Source organism: Hylobates moloch, unplaced genomic scaffold (genome assembly GCF_009828535.3).
Source record: "Hylobates moloch isolate HMO894 unplaced genomic scaffold, HMol_V3 SCAFFOLD_13, whole genome shotgun sequence".
In the NCBI taxonomy this organism is placed as follows: Eukaryota; Metazoa; Chordata; class Mammalia; order Primates; family Hylobatidae; genus Hylobates; species Hylobates moloch.
Genome location: NW_026652288.1, coordinates 87,497,238 through 87,516,310, shown reverse-complemented (window position 1 = coordinate 87,516,310; position 19,073 = coordinate 87,497,238). Strand labels below are relative to the sequence as shown.

General features: G+C 39.4%; 1 long non-coding RNA gene across 1 annotated transcript in view; it reads right to left on the bottom strand.

Annotated features, from left to right (window-relative positions):
• The window catches only part of LOC116480319 (uncharacterized), an 82,230-nt gene that overhangs the window by 62,295 nt on the left and 862 nt on the right, over window positions 1–19,073 (bottom strand). The window lies entirely within an intron of this gene.

The following is a 19,073-nucleotide window of genomic DNA, read 5'->3' as shown; positions in this document are numbered from 1 at the left end:
AGGATATGTTTTTTTTCTTTTTTGAGACAACGTTAGACATATAGGAGAGCTGCAAAATAGTACAGAGAATTTTCTTAGAGCCTTCACCCAGCTTCCCTTAATGTCGACACTTTGCATAACCGTCATACAATTATCAAAGCTGAGAAATTAACATTGCTACAATACTGTTTATAAACTACAAAATTTATTCAGATTCCATTTCTTCCACCGGTGTACTTTTACTGTTCCAAGATCTAACAGAGGTCTGATTTTAATACAAGATTATCTTTTCATGTAAGAGAGGAGGTAGAGTTCTTAAGTCATGGGATACCCTAGAAGTTAGGCTCCATGACAGCCAAGACCTTGTCAGTCTTGTTTATCTCTGTAATCACAGGCCCAGGAAGAGTGCCTGGAACATAGAGACTTGAACATGTTGAGTGAAGGAATGAATGACTAAGTGACCAGTCAGAACATCCTCTTCATTTTTACAGAAAGAAACTCAACAAGACCAGATTCAAGGGATTCTTTTAAATATTTCGTTTTCCCTTAATGTCTAAATTCTCATGATTACTTTGGGATTTTTATATGGCATAGTTAGGCTGGAATTAGACTTGAATGATAAAGAATATTGGAGAAATAGATAACAATCCCACCACTAACTACCTCTTACCCTAACCTACAAAGCTAGGCTAAATGCCATTACCTGTGTTCCATTAAGTATATTTTATACCATATTTATTATACTATGCAATAATTAACTGTGCATTATAGAATGAACTCCTGCATGACAGTTTTTTCATCTGATTATGCCAAATACCTAATTTATGTTAGATACATAGCAACACTGAATAAATACATGGTTACCTTTCTTCCGTACACCAATCACCTATACACCAACAACAAACACACAGTGTTATTTACATCATGTTGGTGATGCTAATAATTAACAAACTGTTCCTTATTAACAATAATGTAAAATTGTTCATAAGAAAACTGAATTTCGCACCCACATTCTAAACCAAACCCTTAAGGGAAAGTTTATTCTAAGACCAACTAACATATTCTGATCTTCCTTTTAACTTCTAGATATATTTGTGACTTGCAAGAAGTACATTTATGTTCTCTATATGTTTGTTAGACTTGCCCACCAAACAGACTGAACTGGTTTATTTTGACTATGTTATTCAAGTTCTTAAAACACAGCCACATGTTATAAGCTACTCAATAAAAAGCTGTCTTTGGTGTAATCAAAAACAGAGCAGAGAATATGAAAGCCATTCACAGCCATGCTCCCAATGCTTTATGGCTACTTCCTAAAACCATCATTCACTCTCACACACAGTGACTCAGGCAAACCCACATCCTTCTCTGTGACAGGCGCGGTTGCCCTCCTGGCTTAATCCTACTGGGAGGCAAGACCTCATGGTGAGAGTAAAGGAGTTTAAAGGGTTTTAGATCAGCCAGCTGGTGGATAGGACAGAACTCCAGGTAATCAAAGATAATTCACTCCCGGGTGCATGTGTGGTCACACTGTAAGCAAGTCTGTCTATCAACAAAAAACAAACATGACTGAGAAATCGCATCAGGGAGAAACAAAGCTAAAAGGGCCCATGTAGAGGAAAACACAGGATGCTAGAGAGGTAAAGTAACTCACCTTAGACCATGCAGTAGAAGTCCCAGTTAGCAGCCAAAATACTTCAGAATGAAAATCATTCAATTGATTTTTCCAAAATCACTGCTTCAAAACCACTAAAGCTAACAGCAGCAGGTATTGCAAATCAGGCCTTGTTGCTCCCTTGCTTGAGACCTTTGAATGGATTCTGGTTGGGCTGAGGGGCCAAGCTTGTCAATGTAGTTTACTAGCACTTCAACTCTCTTGTCTTGCTTACCTGCCTGCCTCACCTCTCATCATTCCCACTTATACTCCACAGGCTCCCATCACACTATTCTGTTTGGAGTTGATCTGTGATGTTGGGTCCATGTTCCATGTTGTCTTTGGTCTCTGTTCCCTCTGCTAGAATGAATGTCACCCTGTCAGACACCACCCTCCTCTTTGTTCTCCTTGGACCCTATATTTCCCTACTTAACACTGCTTAGGCCAGCATTGAACTTGGCCTTGTTTCTTTGTTTGTTTGTTTCTTTATTTGTTTGTTTTTGCCACTTTCTCTACAAAATGATAAAGAACTTGAGAGCAGCAATCATGTCTTTCTGATTCATTGCTCTACTCCCAGGCCCTTGTACCATGCCTGACACATGATAAGTAGTAAATAAATATTGTTTCAATAAATAAATAAATACATTAAATAAAAAATTTCTTGTTGCCTATAAATAATTACTAAATATCCCATGAATATCATTTCCCCCCTGGGAAAATAACACTATATAAGCCTAAAACCAAGCCGTATAATATTTCATAGGGGTTGGTTTGCTATAAATTGAAAATCAGGTCATTATCATTATTATTCCCAAGCATCATGCTATATCTATGCCCTTTAATAAATTAGGTTACCAAAAACTATATCCACCCACCCTATTCCCACAAAATGATACTCAGAAGGCAGTTTCAACATTCTGGACTCTTAGACATCTGGTCCACTAATTTTGGATTTGAAGCTGTCTCCATAATGGTTGAATAAGAAAGCTTTGAATTCCTAGCCCCTGAATACCAGGTATCTGGACCTTGGGCACTGTGACATTGGAGCCCACACACCTTCTTGCTAACCCTAAAACAATAAGCCTGCACCACCCATTATATGCATCCTTTCCACTGTAAGGATGAATTTCCTATAAAAAATGCTTTATAGCACAGTGTCATTTTATGCATATAAAAGAGCTAAACTTTTATTTTTCTCATATTCCAGGGTTTTTCTGAGGGGACCACATGATGATAAAACTATCTTTCTGCAAGTATTTACATCTCCTGTCTTCTTCTGCACATTCATAAAGGATTGCATTTGAATCCCTGCCAAGATAAGTCTTAATTGATTTTTTTCAGGTGTTTCCTACTGCCATGGCAACCATAATCAAATATCTTTTCATGAATAGCTTTGTCAATTGCAATATAATATTCTCACTGAATACAGTCTCCAGTTCTCTTTCTACAAAGCTCTCAGGAGCTTTCTCTTCTCTGGCCTAACATCTCTTTTCCTTCAAGCCTCTAGGCCCTATGAAAATCATATATTTAAATAGCACACATGGTTTTTTTAAATGAGAACCTCCTATGATTTCCATCAGGAATAACACACACAAAAATAAAAATAGAATATGCTTTCAAAGGTAATAGATATTTTATTACTGGCATGATTTGTCAAATACCTATAATCCCTCTCAAATCACCTTTGACGGTGTTATTTCGTTTTTTTGTTTTTGTCTCCCAAGAAAAATCATTATTCATCTTAAGAGAGAACATCTTGTCAAGTGTTGCAGTTCAACAAAATAAGGAAAACATCTCTGCCAAAATGCAGCAAATGTGATTACACAAGGCCAAGGAGAAGCCCATAATTAGATCATTACCATGGAAACAACCTAATTACATGTGTAAAGCAGTGAGGGCTGAGTTGTAGATCTGAATATGTTAATATCATTGTCTATGTTATAATATTTCTGCTACTTAGCTTTCCCCAAATATAAAATATAAACTATATAGATAAATCTTAGCTTAAATGAATGAAAAAATACTGTATGTTATGTGAATGGAGTTCAGGGATATTCACTCTACTATAAACATATACATGTACCTTAAATGAGAAAAAAGATTTCAATGTGCATATTAATAATAAATGTACATTAGCATGTAAATAGCTGAATGGCCTTAAGTGTGCATTCTGGAATTTCATACTGTGCAAAAAATATTTGCTAGAACAACCAAAGTTCCGATAAGGTATTTTAATTTTTCAACTATATTTTATTATTTATACTCAGGAATAATTTTATATTGATCTTCCCTTAGTTATTTAGAGGCCTGTTGTTTCTTTAAGGACTCATTTGATCCCTGAAGGCTAAAATGTACATCTCCATTCATTATTCAGGCCACAGTTAAATAAATGTGCCGAATTCTTAGGGGCAGGGGAGAGGCTACACAGAACTTTATTCATATAGGTGTGCATTTACATTTTTAAATTACCAAATCTAAATATCTGTTTCCCACTGCCTTTTAACACTATTTACAAGTGCTTTTGTGGCTAAATTTCTTAAATACCTTCGTCACTTTTCTTAACTGTCCATTTGGAAAGCATCTTTTCCAGCAGCACCAGATATTAGCCAGTCCCTGACCTCCTCCACTGCTCCTGGAAAACAACGTGGCTTCCAGAGTTCAGTAGGGCAAGAGAGGAGATGTTGCTGAGGTTCCTTCCTCCCAACCTCTTACCCTTACACAACCATGATCAGGATCACAGAGAGGATCCCAGAGCACAGGGCTGAGGGTAAGAGTGTGACGGGCCTTGTCATTTCTGACTCATGCCGCCTGTGCCTCTGACTCTAGCAATGCCCCTTTCCTACTGTCATTCCCTACCCTTCTCTGCAGCTGTAAGAGCTGATCTCCTTCTGGGGAGGAGAAAGAATGAAGAAAACTGTAGCTTTTTTGGATAAAGGTACAAACTCATTCTGGTGCAATCTTCTGCATGCCTCCCTTAGCTTTCTTTTTGTAGCACATGTCACACACACAAACACACACACACACTCACACACACAAGCACACACACACAAACAACATACAACCTGAGAACAGAATAGATGTGGTAAATCCATCAGCAGCGCGGGTATCCAAATTACTAAGTCTCTCTTTAACAGAGGACCCAAGGCATGTAGTGCATGAACAGGTAACTAGCTGGGGACCGAAAATAGAGCCCATCAACACAACACAGAATCTGAAAGAGGAAGGGAGGTGGACAGAGGGAAAATAGCTGGACTTAAAGTCGGGCCATTAGATCGCTCTGTTGTTGTGTGAGTCACTTTCCCTCTGGGCCCTCAACTGTCCCTCTCTACAAAGCAATAGGATGAGGCTGGATGGCATTTAGGTCTTCTATGAGTTCTAATATGCTCATTCTATGGCTGTAACATAACCTGGGTCAAGGCTGCTTCCTGTTTGGCCTCTCATTCAGCCTGCCTGGTCCTGGGCCAGGATGCTCCTACTTCCTTTACTGTCCATCCACCAAGCCTGAACACACACACTGTTAAGATCGAAAGAAGGAGCCTGAAATGGAGACAAGATTATTCTATTTGTCTGAAGAAAATCCTATAACCTCTGTGGGCCTTCATTGCCTTTTCAGTCAAATGATGGCCATCTGAAGGGTATTCAGATGGGGTAGTGAGTAAAGGGATCTCTACAAGCCCTTCCGGCTGTTCCAATGTAACATCCCATAAAAAAGGTTACTTTTATTTGTGTACTTCTTTCCGCAGCTCTCTCTCATACTCAAAAACCTTTGGTGACTCCCCATTTTCATAAATGCCAAACCCAAAAGCCACTGCCTGTCCTTCAGAGCACCTTTTAATCTAGCTGCAGTTTTTTTCTTGCCCAAACTTGTTTCACTCTATACTTATTGCCCACTATCCCTCACCTCAAACGCACTAGTCCAGCCAGGTTTTTCCACAAATCCACGTATCCTCAATCCCAGTTTTTTCCCCACTCCCATGCTGCTTCTTTATTCGTGAGCCTGACACATGGTAGGCCCTCTATACAGGTTTGTGGCTTGACTGTTAAAGCATTCTCTCTCCCACATCCAAACCTCATCCCAGTTTTCAAGGAACAGATTAGGCCTTACCCCATCCGGGAGGCTTGCCCTGGTTGCTGTGAATTACATGATCATGCTCTCTAATCTACAGAATTTATGATGTGACACACAATTTAGGACTGACAGAGTGACCTCTTAATCACTGTTGAAAGTGTGGGGAAATTTACTACCCCTTAAGAGTAAACATTCTGAAGATGAGTAGCAAGGCTTCTATTTCTATAATTACCATATCACCTAATCCCACACTGAATCCTTGATAGGTACTCAGGAAATATTAGACTGATAGGCTGGGAGGTGCTCAAAGTACATTTCCTAACCAGGATGAATATCATTCCTGTTGTACAATCTCCACTTGGCAAAATGCACATCTTTCAAGAGGAAATTCAAACGCCAGTTCCATGTGACCTTTTCTCTATCCTGATAGGCAGAGCTTGCCTTTTCCCTTCTTACTAATGTCTATCTGTACTTCTCTCATTGCTGTAACTATTTGTTTATATATCTGTCTCTCCACCTAAACAATACATTATTTTCCTTGAGGAAAATAAAAAAAAAAATTTCCTTTTGTTATAATTCCATGCTCAGTACCATTCCCATAATATAATAAATGTTAATAATGTTGAATGAATGTATAGAAAATATGCACATACCCTCTAGGAAAACAGTGCATTTTTGCTTTACTTTCTCTCTCTCTGAACTTGGTGAAATCAATTTTTGACAATTTGAGATGAAGGACTAATATGAGGCTTGGCATCCACTTCGCAAGTTTATGATCTAAGTTGCATACAGAGTGAAAGGATAGAATTATCCATAGGATTATAATATTTATGACAAGTCTTCTCCACTATGAGCTTTAGTAGTCCTGGTTGGCTATGCTTGGATACTGCACTGTCTGGCTTTTGAAATCCACATAAAAGAATCATTAAGTATTTAAAAGCCACCATTAAGAAATTAAAAGAGTTAATATATTAGAAAGTATAAAGATTTTACTTGTTACAATATCTTCTGTGGGGTGGTCCACAGATTGTGGTAAGATATAAATTGCTTCTTTTAACACCACACGTGTACCTCTCATCATCACTATCTACTTTGAACTTTGTTTGTTTGTTTATTTTGAGATACAGTCTCACTCAATGTTGCCCAGGCTGGAATGAAGTGGCGTGATCTCGGCTCACTGCAACCTCCGCATCCCATGTTGAACCGATTCTCCTGCCTCAGCCTCCCAAGTACCTGGGATTACATGCGTATGCCACCTTGCCCAGCTAATTTTTGTATGTTTAGAAGAGACAGAGTTTCACCATGTTGGCCAGGCTGGTCTCAAACTCCCAATCTCAAGTGATCCGCCCACCTCAGCCTCCCAAAGCGTTAGGATTACAGGCACGAGCCACCTCGCCCAACCTCTATTTATTTTTTTAAAGATAGTGTCTCTCTCTGTCACCCAAGCTGGAGTGACAGAGTATATAGGTCACTGAAGCCTCAAACTCCTGAGCTCAAGCAGTCCTCCTGCCTCAGCCTCCCAGGAAGCTAGGACTGCAGCTGTGCACCACCATGCCCAGCTAATTTCTGTTGTTGCTGTTGTTACAGAGAGGGTCTCACTATATTGCCCAGGCTAGTCTTGAACTGCTAGCCTCAAGTGATCCTCTGGCTTCAGCCTCTTGATGAATGCAGTTTATTAATGTATTACTTATATTCTTTCTTTAATGCATATTATTTGAGAGCAGTCATAGTTTGAGACATATCTCTCTTCTCTGTAGCACCTAACACAATAATTTCTGTGGGTCAGAAACTATTTCAATAAACAATTACTGCATGAATTTATTAAAGACCATATTCCAAGTTCCTGCTTTAATATTCAAGTTTAATGCTTAATTATTCTGGTGGATACTAAAACTGAGCAACATGGCAGAAATTACTCTTATCACAGTATCAATAATGGATGTCCTCTGCCTAAGTAACTGGTTTATTTTACACAATCATCTTCTTGAATTATATTACTACTCTCATTACCACTTGTAGCAAGCATGGGGGATTCAAGATACAATTTCATATTCAAAATACCATCTCCTTCTTTTCTACCTTTGTTTTCCATTTATCTAACTTTTCCTATTAATTTAAATTTAATAGTCCCCGGAGTGTGATGTTCCCCTTCCCGTGTCCATGAGTTCTCATTGTTCAATTCCCACCTATGAGTGAGAACATGCGGTGTTTGGTTTTTTGTCCTCGCGATAGTTTACTGAGAATGATGTTTTCCAGTTTCATCCATGTCCCTACAAAGGACATGAACTCATCATTTTTTATGGCTGCATAGCGGGGTGGGGGGGAGGGGGGAGGGACAGCATTAGGAGATACACCTAATGCTAAATGACGAGTTAATGGGTGCAGGAAATCAACATGGCACATGGATACATATGTAACAAACCTTCACATTGTGCACATGTACCCTAAAACCTAAAGTATAATAATAAAAAAAAGAAAAAAAAAAAGAAAAAAAAAATTTAACATCATTTTACTATATATAATATGCTTCTTTGTAAGCTGTCTTAAATTACTTTCAGACCAAACAGGTCCTCATGAACATAAATAAAACAGATTCATAGATATAACAAATATAAATTAATAATAAAATAAAATCTGAAATTTTCTTGATTAAAATTAATTCTTGATTTAAATTATTTTTACATTTGCTATTGATAAATTTCTTTAAATTGTTATTACTGAATCACAACTTTAATCACTCTATAGATTGTTCATAATTTTGCTCATGCTTAAAAGATAACTTTTGCTTTCCATTTAGTCATCTGGCCTTATTTCTACACACTTCCAACTTAGCTAGTGGCTTTTGGGGAAAAAAGAGTGAGAAGATGAATAATTGTCTTCAAGACAATCTCTGTATTTTAAGAGCTGTGATATATCATAATATGATCAACACATACAGCACTTACTATGGGCCGGCATTGTACTAAGAACTTATCACCATTGAATCCTAACAACAACAGTAAAAGATGACACTGTCATTATCATTCCGTATTAGACATAAGCAAACTGAGGAACTCAGGCATTTGGTAATTTTCCCAAGATCACACCACAAGTACATGACAGAACCAGCATTGAAACCAAGGCTGGCTGGCTCCAGAGTTGTGCCCCTAACCACTTTGCCACACTGCCTCAACTATGCTGTGTCTTCCGAGTCCTTAACATTGAAATATTAGCTCCCAGCATTGTTCAAGAACTACTGCAAGTAATAAGAGATAAATGGTGAACAGATGATCAGTTATGCTGCTGCAAGTAAAAGACAATTTCCCCCACAAATCCCACTGTTCTTCTTAAGATGACATTTCCCAGCACTTACCCCTCCTAGCCAAAGCATTAATGGATAATGCTCTAATATAAACTTTGTGGATTTTAAGAAATCCAAATGCTCTTTAAGAGAAAGGCATTGTGCAAAGGGGGAATTTTCTTTCACTCTCAGTGGCAAAATTATTCATTGCCTCCTGCTATTATGAGTCATCTGTTGCTTCAGTCAGTGCTGCCCAGGGCTTTATTTGCCATCTCTGTGTTTGAGCTTTGAAATGAGGTTATCGATTTATGATCAGTGTAACTCCTGGCTGACTCCTGGATGTTAAGATACAATAATAGAGGGTTTTGTGGAAAATCACCAGCTACCCTTGAAGGCCAGATCTACATCTTGTTCATTTTTTTTGTCACTCCAGCATCTAGCACACAATAAACACTCAATAAATATATGCTGGACGAGTGACTGGTTTCATAAATTACTCTATGGCTATAGACTTTAAGTTTATAATGGATAAAGACTCTGTTTGCCATCTTATATAGGGCTAACACTGAACAATACAGATATGATAAAGTGAATGAACTACTTAGAGTTTTAAGAAAAATGGAAAGAAGGGTTTATGTGTTGTTGAAGTCATATGCTAGGAGACACATAAAAATAAAAGTTCTGCCAACTACAAAAATTTATTTTAAATCCTATGAATCCTATTTCATAAGGAACTGGCTACTTCATAATTCATTAACTAGAGATTTAACTTTTGTTATTTCTTCAGTGACATAAAAGGATATTAAGCTTTCTCATATTCCCTATTTTAAATCTCCATCACCTTAAATATATAGTGACTCCCAGGTATAATAGGTATTGGAAAAATAAAAGACATTTATCTGGGAGATTACTTAAAAGATTTCTGTTCTTCTGTTTGACTGTAAAGGACCAATTATGATGCCATTCACAGGAGGTTTCACCGTAAAAAGTGTGAATGAGGTGAGGGGGGACAGTCCCAACCAGCCTGGAATGGAAATCCAGGAATATCTGGCTTTGGCTTTAGAAGAAACTGCTGTCCATTATGGTGTTTCTATTCATCTGGTGATTTACATGGTAGATGAGGAATCTTCTAAAAAATTGCAAGATGTATTCCCAGTTGGGGATTAGATCTATGCTGGAATGAATAGGGGACTGGTAATGGCATGGAGAGAAAGCAACCAAGGTGCCAAGAGAATTTGGCTGAATCTGTGAGAAAGTGTTCTAGAGAGGAAGGAGATAGGCCTGACAAGCCAGCCTCAACCATAAGGCTGGGCAGGAGGAGGAAGAGGGGTCAGGAACACCAACTGGTCCTGGTGCTGCCTCAGTGCACCTGCCCCACGAGTGCTGTATGCATGAGCTACACCGTGCTCCCCAGTACCACCGAGGGGTCCACTTAACCGGATGTAACTGCACAGCCAGGAAGCCCTTCCCTTCTCACTTCCCAAAGGACTGCCAGCTTGTGAGCCATGAGCACTGAGCGCTTTGAAGCTAAGCTGCGAGGTCAGATCTGCTCTTCAGCAGGATGGAGGCTGGGGAAGCAGCAAGGGCACTGGTGAGGGGAGCCCTCAACTGGATCTGTGAAGGCACGTAAAGTTACCACTTGGAGCCCACAGAAACATCAGGGATGAACTTTGCAGGGATTGACATGCCTGTGTGAATGAGCTGAGCTTACAGCCAACAAAATGTTCGTTGATCGACTGCAAAATTCAGGTTTAACTCTAAATGTGAAATCACCTGAGCCCGTATGCTGGGGAAACCTAAACACATTCAATTTATAAATTATCCTGTAAGAGAAAATAGAAATAAAATTATAAATTACTGTATATTTTTAGGCCAGGTATGGTGGCTCATGCCTGTAATCCCAGTGCTTTGAGAGTAAAGGTAGAGGGATCACTTGAGGCCAGGAGCTCAAGACCAGCCTGGGCAATATCGTGAGACCCCAACTCTTAAAAAAAAAAAAAATATTAGCTGGGGGTGGTGGCACGTGCCTAGAGTCCCAGCTCCTCGGGAGGCTGAGGCAGGAAGATCTCTGGAGCCCAGGAGTTTGAGGTTGCTGTGAGCTGTGATCGTACTGCACTCCAGCCTGGGTGACAGAGCGAGACTCTGTCTCTAAAATAAATAATGAATATTAATAATTTTTTTTTTTTGAGACAGAGTCTCTCTCTGTCACCCAGGCTGGACTGCAATGGTGCAATCTTGGCTCACTGCAACCTCCGCCTCCCAGGTTCAAGCCATTCTCCTGCCTCAGCCTCCTGAGTAGCTGGGACTACAGGCGTGTGCCCCCAGGCCTGGCTAATTTTTTGTATTTTTAGTAGAAATGGGGTTTCACCATGTTAGCCAAGATGGTCTCGATCTCCTGACCTCGTGATCTCCCTGCCTCAGCTTCCCAAAGTGCTGAGATTACAGGCGTGAGCCACCATGCCAGGCCTAATAAATCTTTTTAAGATATAAATCATTATACATTTTTGACTGGCATCATGCTTTATGGTTTCATAAGCTTCTCATTTCTTACAACCACTCTGGCAAAAACTGTACAGGTATTATCCTCATCTAATAGCTGAGGAAACTGAGGCTCAGAGAGGCTAAGAGATTCGACGTCAATCCTACAGCTCGTGTAAGGTGGGGGGCTAGTTGGGGTAAAGTCGAGACTGTCATTCCAGTGGGGAAGTGCAGAGATGAACTCCTCCCAGCACAGATCACTCTCCAACATGAATTGTGATGTTCTTTTCTTCTCTTTTGTTTTTTCTTCTCTTCTCCTTCTCCTATTTCTCCTCCTCCTTCTCTCCCCTGACAGGCGCCAGGGATGTCCTGCCAGGAGCATAGTGATTCCTTGGAGGAGAAGATGGAGGAGAGAGATACAGAGGGCGAAGGAAGACAAAAGGCAGAGAACAGGACAGGACTGGCAGCAGCTCTCCCCACCTCCTCTCCTCACTCTGTGCTCTTTGAAAACACTCCCTGATTCATTTTCTTTTTAAAATCTCATTTCACCAGAACGTGTAAACACAAGTAACCAAATGCAGTCATGTACTTATTGAATAAAGAAAAGCCGTGGCAGCTTTTCTGGGAAAAAAAACACACACACACACACACACACAATGCAACAACCCATTCTCCGGCCAGCAGTAACAAGGACTTGAATGTGTAAGACTTTTCAATATTAAGTGGGCTTTTGGCATTTTTTCCTGTCCCCCCACCCCCCTTTCCAGAATCTATTCCCATGTCTTCTCTATGTTCCTGCAGAAGCCAGTCCACCAAAACAATATACGTGGCCTGGCAGGCAGCCTGACAGGCATCACACATGATCTCAGTCTGCCCCCAGCACTCTCACATCAGTGAGGGAAATGCCTTCTAGCTGATATTTCTGTCTTAGGAAAAAAGCAGAGAAAATGAAGATCGCCAGGGCAGATAGGTTGGAAGAGAAAGCTTGGCTCCCAGCTACTGCAGTGAAAGGCTTACACTGGGGTCAAGCAGAGTCCTTTTAGTTTCTGAACAATAGAAAATGTTGTCCCCATTCTAGTGCTCCCTGATCAGGCCGAGGCCACCTGCCCCTCCTCCCACAGCGCATGTGATTGCACCCACCCTGTAATAAAGGTCAGAGGAGTTGGTTGCATAAGCCTGATTAAACAGTTTGGACAAGCACCATGAGCTTTGGGGAATGAACCAGAGCTAGCCTTTGCCACTGTTCTTCAGCAAATTCCATTCCTCAGAGATTTATGGAGTGCCTGCTACCTGCAAGGTGCTATACTGTAAATTAAAATTTTAAAGGAATTCTTGCAACCTCTATTGCCTTTGATGGATAACCCCTGGGCAGGTAGAGTTACTCTTGTTAGCAAATGATGAACTGAGGCCCAAAGAGGTTCTGTAACAGTGATGAGGTAGAGGAGTCTCTGAACCTGTGAGAAGAAATGCGTTGCAGCCCTGGCTTTCAGCAGGCCAGTGTAGGAGCTGTGCAAGTCTTTCAACCACTTAACCCTCAGTTCTTCAGCTATAAATAGGAGGGTTGGTTGGGTGCAGTGACTCGCACCTGTAATCCCAGCACTTTGGGAGGCCAAGGGGGGCTGATCACCTGAGGTTGGGAGTTCGAGACCAGTCTCACCAACATGGAGAAACCCTGCCTCTACTAAAAACACAAAATTAGCCAGGTGTGGTGGCACATGCCTGTAATCCCAGCTACTCGGGAGGCTGAGGCAGGAGAATCACTTGAACCTGGGAGGCGGAGGTTGCAGTGAGCCAAGATCATGCCATTGCACTCCAGCCTGGGCAACAAGAGTGAAATTTCATCTCAAAAAGAAAAAAAAAAAAGAGAGAGAAGGAGGGTTGAGCAAATGGTCTCTACAAAGATGTCTTATAGTTTGTTTTTATCTTTTGTAGCTAATATTTATTGAGTACCTATTATGTGGAGTACCCATTTACACATATTGATATTTTTAACATTCTATGATTTCTAAAGATCCCATACATTTAAAGCAATACTATATAAATCGTATGAGGAAATTTATTTACATAGAAGAAATAAGGGAAAAGTGAGCAGTACTTTCTTTCCTTTCTCAACCGGTGTTTCTTTAAGCCAAAATTTTGTCTCACGTCACCCTTCGCTTTTAGTTTTATAGGGAATTTGGTGTCTGAGCCAGAACATCAAGACTCGTAGTGTAATTTTTTGTTGTTATTTTTGGTTTTAATGTAAAGAATAGTTGCAGAGAGAAGACAGTTCCGGGTCCGTCCTAGGGGTGACCCAGAAGGTTATACAAGCTTTCAACAAGTAGAAACCAAACATTCACCCTTTTAAAATTCCATTGTAAACAGGCTTTATGATGTATATATTGTTTTCAGCTGTTACTGTGCATGTCTGTTGCAGTTTGCATTTGGAAAGTATTTTTATAATTATTTTGCTGACTCTGGTGATAACCTTCTAAATTAAGACTCAGCCTCAGTAATGGATGTTTTGACCCCACTTGCCAAGTCCACAAGCAGGAAATGAGTGAAGACCTCTGGTTGGAAAAGAACCTTTCTGTGTGTTTCTGGCAAGTAAACTGTCATCACATTTAATTGAGATTTGAGAAATGGGTAGCAAAACAGCAGTGAATGATGGCGTTTGCAAATTAGTTGAAGCCAAGTGAATTTTTGTCTGGAGTGTTCTGACTGAAAAAATATAAGGAAAATCAATGTTAGCAGAGAGAATCTTTCTTGTCTCCCTACTGATTTTCCATGAAGTAAAGTGCACATATTTGATTCCGCTTAGAAATCACTATCTTTTTTTTTTTTTTTTGGCCACTTTTAAGGGAATCTGTCAAATTTCAGATGAGATATTGTAGTGGAAACAATCTTTGAACTTACTGTACTGATCGAAGTAATGACTCAACCTGTATCTTCCCCTACTCAGCCCCAATACAGATTTTTCTTTTCCAAGGAATGATTTCAAATGTTTCTAAAGAGTGAAAAAAAAGCTTTTCAATTTTCCTCCCTTTCCACTGTGATATGGACTAAATCATCAGTATCCATTTCTGCCAGTAATTCACACTCATGGTTATCAATGAGCTTATGCCAAGCTCTGTTCTCAGCACATTCTTGTTGTGCTGTTATAAAATTGAAGTTGGTGAGGTCAGTGCAAAAGTAACAGTGAAAGAATGTTACCTAACAAATGCTTTATTCTAAACATAATCATCTATAATATATATGTCTAGAAATCTGTAGTAAGACAGTTCTCTCTATCCCCAGTGCAAATGTTAAGATTAGTTAGATTTTTAGAAAATTTGCCATATAGCTAATATTAATGTTTGAGAGGAACATTTCATATTTTCCAGATAACTCAGTATAATGTTTTGGCTTTATAATTACTTTAAATCAGCCATATGGAAAGATGGTTAAGAACCTGTTTGTCTTTTCACATTTACATATACATACAGAATATGCATACATATATAAAAGCTAAAATTTTCTCTGATCATTCTCTAGATCAGTAAGTTACAGTAAATATTAAGCTTCACAAAGTAATGGGATTTTTTTCTATATCTAATTTGTTCTTGATTCCAATGATAAATAAGGAAAGAGATGATAATCCTTGTTATAAAGGACAATTGATCTTTTCTTCTCTCTTTTTATTTTTTGAGACAAAGTCTCGCTCTGTCGCCCAGGCTGGAGTGCAGTGGTACGATCTCGGCTCACTGCAAGCTCCGCCTTCCAGGTTCATGCCATTCTCCTGCCTCAGCCTCCCGAGTAGCTGGGACTACAGGCTCCCACCACCACGCCTGGCTAATTGTTTTATTTATTTATTTATTTTTTTTTGTATTTTTTAGTAGAGACGGGGTTTCACCATATTAGCCAGGATGGTCTCGATCTCCTGAACTCATGATCTGCCCGCCTCAGCCTCCCAAAGTGCTAGGACTACAGGTGTAAGCCACCATGCCCAGCCTCTCCTTTCTTTCTTTCATGTTTCTAGCTTTCTTTCTTCTTTTCAAGTCCTGTGGCTAGATACTAGAATTTTAGAATCAATATTTCCACTATGATTCTGTTTAACTTTCCAGCTTTTACACTGGATAAATCTCTTTATAAAATCAAAGGTGTTCTCATTTAAAATTAAGTTTATTTCCAATGCTGACATAAAAGGTCTCACAATTTTCGTTGCTATTTTCAGCGATGGAGCTGCAATAAACCCTCCTAAGTTTGTGTGCATAACAGGTATGGAATATAGTCATCTCCCCTACCATCAACAAAACAGGAAAAGAAAAAAGGGTTTCAGGAAAAAAAAAAAAAAAGAAACATGTCTCATTTTTACAGGTCAAAAGTCATTTTCATCCCCTGAAAATGCTTTGAAAGTGGTCCAGACCTCAAACTACCATAATTTTCACCTACCCCTATGTAAGAAAAGGGAAGTAAAAGCAAAAGGAATCATAAACATCTCAGTGCAAGACATTCTTACTTTCTGTAGAATTTTCGTTGTTTCCAATCCCTGCATGACTTCCCAGCACTTCTGCATCACTCTTCCCCTTATTCTTCTCTAATATGTTTCACATTGATTTTTTTTTTCAATTCTCTGCTGACTGCACATTCCGAAAATGCTTTGACCTTAAAGTCAAGGTCAAGTTTGCATTCCTGGAGTAAACAAGAAAGAAAGATGGAGAAGAGAACTTAAAAGAAAGCCATTTGAGCAAGAAAAACTAGGGAGAAAATATGTATCCTAAGAAAAGGGAGAAAACAGTGTCTTTCTTCTGAGGTGTCTCTTTTTTTCTAAATTTGGCATTCAAGGTGAGGAATATAATATAAACTACCAATGAAAGAAGAGAAAATTTTCCTCAAGTACTATTTGTATAGAGACTAGTCTGGCATTAACCATTGCTATCACTATGTAGAATAATAGATGTGTTAGAATGAAACTTCTAGCCATACTATTATACTCAGGTAGTGTACTGGAAAAGCAAGAACCATACATTATGGCTCCAAGAAAAATAGAAACAAATTAATGCTGGAAAAATATGTTTAAAAACCCACAAGTTTGAATAATCTTCTAAAATTGTTTTAGGTTTTATAAAGACTTTATCTCTGTCTCAGGGCCTAGCTACAGTAATCTGACAGTTAACTGCTTAAAAAGAAAGCATATCTTGAAACGTTCATAACTTTTCATTTATAACAAAGGCAGAAAAACAATCAAGATATTGTTTTTTCTTTTTATATCCTACTCTGAAGCAAAATTCTAACACAACTAACAGAAGGTACTTTAAGACTCCAGTGTGACACGTTAAATGTGGACATCCAATGCAGGATTAACTCAGTTGAGTATCCAGGAGAACTTTTTTTTTTTTTTTTTAATGAAGTCCCTCCACTGAAATACTGTGTCTTTGCAAAAGCCTTTTCATGATCCAAGTTTTAATTTAATGTGATATTATCCAGGAAGCAGTTTCAGTAATAGGTTTGTGTTCACATGGCCTACCTGCTTTGGCTTAGACATTTGTCATAGAGTATGCGGTAGATCTCTACCCACTGGAAGCATGTTTTTACTTGGATTAGAAACCTACATAGGATATTTGGTGAATGGTATTGGTGCTTACCTGACATTCACTGCCTCTTCTTTCTTTTTTTAATAGAATCTAATTTTGTCCACATATCCATCTTTCCTTCTCATAGTCATGAACCTCAACTCCAGGGGTAGTCTCATTGGAATACAGATTTACTCGTTACTCTCTATTTCCCTTGCCAGCAATTAATTCATGAATGGACATGTGATCTAACTGTGGACAATGAGACAAGGGGAGAGGCTGTCAGAAAACTTTGAGAAAAAGAGAGAAGCAGCCAGGTGCAGTGGCTCATGCCTGTAATCCCAGCAATTTGGAAGGCCAAGGCAGGAGGATCACTTGAGGTCAGGAGTTCAAGACCAGGCTGGCCAATTTGGTGAAACCCCATCTCTACTAAAATACAAAAAATTAGCCATGCGTGGCGGCATGTGCCTGTAGTCCCAGCTACTTGGGAGGCTGAGGCAGGAGAATTGCTTGAACCCAGTAGGCGGAGGCTGCAGTAAGCCCAGATTGCACCACTGCACTCCAGCCTGGGCGATAGAGCAAGATTCCTTCTCAAAAAAAAAAAAAAGAGAGAGAGAGAGAGACAGAAGCCTGAGAAGTGACTCTTTCTTCTTCTTCTCCTGGTTATTATTGCCCATAAGTATACTGCTTAGATCTGGCATAGCTTTCTTGCTACCAGTCTAAAGAGGAAACTAGCTCAAAAGATAGCAGAGTGAAGAAAAAATTTGTGTAAAAACCTAAATGTCATTGAGTCACAGTATCAACCAGCCATGAGTTTCACCCTACATGAGTCTTAGCTACGGGAGAAGTTATTATTGTCATTTTAGATACTTGGCCTGTGGGATTCTATTCTTGGCAGCCAGTAGCAGGCTAACCAATTTCTCTTGGCTTCCTTCAATTGTATCCACCTTCCTGGCTTAGGCCTTTCAGAAGAAGAGATAGTCCTAAGCCAATGTGTTTACCCTTGATTTTAACTTGAAACTTTCTGCCATTAACATGGGGAACAAGATAAACTTATAGAAATAAAAATAATATGATTTAACAATACCAAAACATTAATATCTGAAATGTATCTTGGAAGGATTGCTTCATGTGCCTGGCAGTGTTGTCAGTGTCAGGCTGCCGAGTAGAGATGTGAACGACAAAGCATTTAAATGATCTGTGTTGTCATTTCTGCAACATGAGCTCACACAGATGATGGTCAATTTAATAAATCAAATTGGACAAAAAAAAAATTCAGTCTGTCTCCACAACCTTTCTCAAATCTACTGCCAGAGTTTTCTTCTGCCCTCAATGACCTCTTGGGCAGATCCACAACTTTTTGTTTACTTTGAAGTACTATAGAACTTATTTTCAGGAATCAAAAAACTCTAACCCAATCAGATACCAAAACTTCAATTTCTTCTTGAAATCAATGTTTTTCCTCCCCAGCTCAAGTGCATTTGTGTCTTTCTTTGTTGTCAAATGCCCTGTGTAGGACAGATGTTCCAAGAAGTCTTTTTCATGAAGTACCTCTGTTAATTCTTTGGAGACCCTTTCAGGGACTCATACATTTAACATTTCCTGATGCATTCAAAACACTCTCTTGTTAATCTTTTGTAAGAACCTTAACTCCCGTACCAGAAGGTGCTTGGGATTCCTTCATTCCAGCATGCACCCCTCTTGGTGTGAAATGGTGTGAGGCCCTTTCAAATAACTTGCACTAACTTGCATAGTGCTACTTGCCCTGCAGTAAAACGAACACATCCTTCGCCATCATGTTCTCAAACTTCAAGCACTGCTGCCTTTTGGCCACGCTCTGTCATGCTGCGCATCTTCAGCCACCTCATACCTGTGATTTCTCCTGCAGAGTCAGGCACCAGGCCCTGTGCTGCCCACACTCAAGCGCTGCCTGGCCAAACACTGAAGCCATTAACCACATGTGTCCATTGAACACTTGAAATGTGCCAGTCCAAATTGAGATCTCAAAGCCTTAGTATAAAAACCAACCAACCAACAAACAAAACACACACACACACAGAGCAAGATGTCTCATCACTAATT